A 4,488-nucleotide genomic window follows, 5' to 3' on the forward strand; every position below is an offset into this window, starting at 1 on the left:
GATAATATAACAAAATATTTAATTTTGGCTGAAAATTTGTAAGTCTTCTAGGCATTTCTTGTAAAACATTTATGAAACATTAAGTCTTTATTGTTGGATTCTGGGGAATCCTTGAAGAGACCACAGAAAAACAAATCAGAAAGCATTATTCAATATTTACTACTAGGGTCTGGTCAGTAACACAAAAACATTAGATATCTAAAAAGCAAATATAAGTAGTGGATTACACAGAAGTTGGAAAAAGCAAAGAGAAAGGAAACAGGAGCCACCAAGAAATTACTGCAGGAAGCAATTATTCTATTGATGGAATAGATTCAGATGCCACGCCCCCTCACTGGTCACAGTCCCTCCTGGTGCTGGCTTCTCTGAGCAACCTACCTGCAGCTGCCCTGGCCACCTGCACCCCTGGTAGCACCATGACAGATCAGGCCTTTGTGACACTGACCACAAACTATACCCACACCAAAGGTGTCCCGGCCCGGGGCTCACCTCTTAAACAGCACAGGACTACCAGGAGGCTGGTCGTGGTCACCACCCCGAAAGTCTCCAACTCCATGAGAAATGTTTTAGAGACAGTCTTTGATAAAGTAATCATGCTAGATGTTTTGGCCAGCAGCGATTCTACTCATCTAACCTTAATGAAGAGGCCAGAGTAGGGTGCCATGCTGGCAAAGCTCCATGGCTAGTCACTTATGCAGTATTCGAAATGTGTATTCATGGCTGGTCCTAGCAAATATTGATGATCTTTTTGAGAGAGAAGAATTGTTAGCAGCACCAGACCAAGGGTGGCCTAACTGCTTCAATTCTGGAGTCTTCGTTTGAAGTCTTTCAGCCTTCAGTTGAAATATAAAATCAGCTGTTTCATTTGGCTTCTGAGCAAGGTAGTTTTGATGGTGGAGACGAAGACTTACTGAATACATTTTTTTAGCAGCTGGGCAACAACAGATATCAGAAAACACCTGCTGTTTATTTATAACATAAGCAACATTTCTATATACTCCTACCTCCCAGCATTTATTAAAGTGTTTGGTTCAAATGCCAAAGGTGTGCACTTCCTGGAATGAGTCAAACCATGGAATTATACTTATGATCCCAAAAAACAAAAAAATGTCAAAAGTGAGTCCCATGATCCCAACGTGACTCATCCAGAGTTTTTTATCCTGTGCTGGAGCATTTTTACCACCACCGTTTTACCTCTGCTAAAATTTGGCCTTGTCAAAGACACCTGCCATATGTAAATGTGGATGATATCTCAGGAGGTATATCACATCTGTCCCTTCAGGAGATCCTAGCTATGGCACAGCTTTTGTATCCTTGGAACAAACAGGAGTGGTGGAAATAGGGCCAGGCTGATTATATGTGAGCAGATTCCTTTGACAAAATCAAGAGGACACCTGACACCTCCAGTAGAAACACTGCCATTTCCCATGGACACGTGTTCCTAGTACTTAGTATCTACAGCAGCTGGGTAGACAAAAGTCTGTTATAGCTTCAAGAGGCTTTCACTAAAACTCATCAGATGAGAGGTTTTCACAGGACAACACGTGAGAACTGGGCAAAAGTTGTGAATTGGCAATTCTGTCACATGGACAGTGTTCTGCTTTTTAATCCCATTTAGCACATTTCAGAAATTCTCACTTTTGCTGATTGCCAACATATACGGTAAGGGAAACTCAATATTAAGCTGTTAAGGTGGCTATATCAATTCTTAAAATCTGCAGAGCCTTGTTCCAAATCAGTCACTCCCTTCAGAAGAGGACATGGTATCTGTCCCTTGCTTGCTTGCTGGTTGTATGTACCTTTCACTAGACTTGCATTTTAGAATCGTCCTGTGCTGCCAGAGTGAGTGAGTGTAATTCTCCTTTCAGGTAAAGATAGCCTCTGTTAACTCTGCTGTGTCATCTATAAATGTATCAACAAATAGCATTAACCCATTTTATTTCCTGTTCTTAGTGTCTGAAGATGTTCACCAGTTTTCTACATACAATAAGACAGCATACCAAAATGCTGCAGTGGCACCCTGTATGAAAAATAAAGACTTACTACCATAAAAAAAGGTTCAGAAATGGGATTGAAAAGATCTGAAAGATTTTCAAAAGGAAAATATACAGGTCGAATTTAGGCTTTGAGAAACAGGTGTGGCCCATCCACCGTGTTCTCCTCAGAAAGTGTGTATGAAATTTGGTTTTAGGCATAATGGAAGAAGCTGGAGGTGGGAACCACTGCTAGCATGATGTTCTGATCCTGAAGAGATGCTGACAGGAATGAAAACCATATACAAAAGAGTATTCCTTTCTTCTGACTTCCAATATTCCACTAGTGCCTACTATAGTTACAAACTAAAAAGAAGCAAGCTGGCAGAAGAAATCTGTAAAATACATTCTTTAGAGTTCCAATCCCAGCTTCAGAAATCTGAGTATAGATGAATATACTCATACCTGAGAGAAGTGTCCAAACATGGGTACAGTAATATCTGAAGATTTCTATATCTGGGAACTGATGTTTCAATATTAACTATTTCCTGAAATTTTAAGAATCTGAGTTTAGCTAAGATTTTTTAATATGTTTTCTCCTTTTACTTTTTCTTTCCCTTTTTACCCCTTCCAGATGATCTTATTTAATCTAAGATATGAAAGATGCAGTTCTTAGATCCTGAGGAGAAAGGGCTTTAGCTTTCTTCTACAACATTCGGAAAGCTTTGGGAACATATCTCCTCATTTTCCGTAAATCATTTCTCTGTATTCATACATTGCTTTATGGCAGAATTTCAGTCAAACCCTTTGAGGTTTAGGGAGCTGTATGGGTGACTTGGACATAGTCTGAGTGACTTCACTGTAATATGAAATATATCCAAACTTTCTCACAGCCCACATCAAACAAGGGTGACCCTGCATATACAAACGTGTGCAAATGCCTAAAGGTAAATAGTATTTCTGCAAACATTTTTATACTATAAGGGCAACATTAATCTCCAGTGAAAATCTAGTTTGAGTCCTAAATTTTGGCTAGAACACTAATATAATGTAGACCTTTAAGGTTATAATCTTTGAGAGGCACAATGACAATTCTTCAGCTAGTGTTAAAGATTCAGTTTGGTCCTTGTTTTCATATACACATCAATTCTGTATTTTGGCAAGTAATTTAATATATTTTTAAATTTAAACAAACATGTCAACACAACTTAGCAGAGGGAACAAATCTCCCTAAAGGTTCAAATTAATATATGAGCTCAATAAGTACTAAAACATGTTGCCCCAATATCCTCAGTCATCTGAATTTATTGTTTGATCTACACTTTTAAATAACTAATATTTTTGAAAATATTTGATTTATAGTCTGAAATAAACAGCTGCTTCAAATTTTAAGGATGAAATATGTGGTTGAATAATTTAACATAAATATATTTGTATCTCTGGAATAATATTAATATTGTGTGATTTTAATAAAATAGGATTGTATTCTTCTCATTTGTAGCTCATCTGCCCCAAACTTACCAAATCACCTGAAGGCTTTAAACATATTTGAAATTATTAACACATTATTTATTTTTTTGAAATGCTCCTTCTCTATCGTGTTGACACTGTTCGGTACTGGTTCTCTTTCTGTCACTCTGGCACCTGTGCTATTCATTCCTTCCATCTTCTCTCACTCAATTAGCAGCAAATCACAGTGGTCAAGAAAAGCATAAGCTGTGGACTTAAATGTTCAAGCTGGAATTCATGCATGATCTCTTAGCCTGTCTCAATTCTGTTTCTTAACTATTAAATGAGAATAATAACAACACTTACTTCATGTGACTGTTGTAAGGTTACACAAGACCCAAACTGTAAAGCAATTGGAACACTGACTGGAACATAGTAAATAACAATGCCAATACATTTTTGCTATCATTATCAGCTTTTAAATGTCGGTGTGTCACAAGACCATTCATAGACTTGTTTTTCTTCCATTTCTATGTATTACTATAAATCCATTTCTTAAGCACCTATGATTTCAATTGCTCTCTTCATATTGAAAATTCCTCAGATCTATATTTCCAGCTTTATCTTGTCTTATGACTTTGAAAGTATTTTATTTCTTACTGAAAAATCTCCACTTACAACCAAGGATGTACATCACTGACTCATAATTTTTCCTTTAAATATACTCTTCTTCTGTTTTGTTTATATGGTGCCATCATTCACCAAGTTGGTTAAGCCAGAAATATGTTGGTTATTTGGATTCCTTTTATTCCTAACTCCTCATGGCTAATTAATCACACACCCTTCCCATTTTAAGTGCTATAAGTATGTTCTTTTTATTTCTTGGTGCTCTGATTTTGTCCTAACATACAATTTTTCAAATATGCAGGTGCAATACTCTGCATATTTAGACTTGCTCCCTTCTAACAAAGGAATCACACTAAGAGATCTGTCTAACATACTAATCTGCTGAAGCCATTTTCCTACATGAAACTCATCAATATCCTACCAGAACACTTCAAATGAA

General features: G+C 37.0%; 1 pseudogene; it reads left to right on the plus strand.

Moving 5' to 3' along the window:
• Nucleotides 1–379: 379 nt before the first annotated feature.
• LOC116551216 lies at nucleotides 380–1,140 on the plus strand (annotated as a pseudogene).
• Nucleotides 1,141–4,488: the final 3,348 nt, after the last annotated feature.

This window comes from Sapajus apella, unplaced genomic scaffold (genome assembly GCF_009761245.1).
Source record: "Sapajus apella isolate SASKATOON/1434 unplaced genomic scaffold, GSC_monkey_1.0 scaffold9, whole genome shotgun sequence".
NCBI lineage: Eukaryota > Metazoa > Chordata > Mammalia > Primates > Cebidae > Sapajus > Sapajus apella.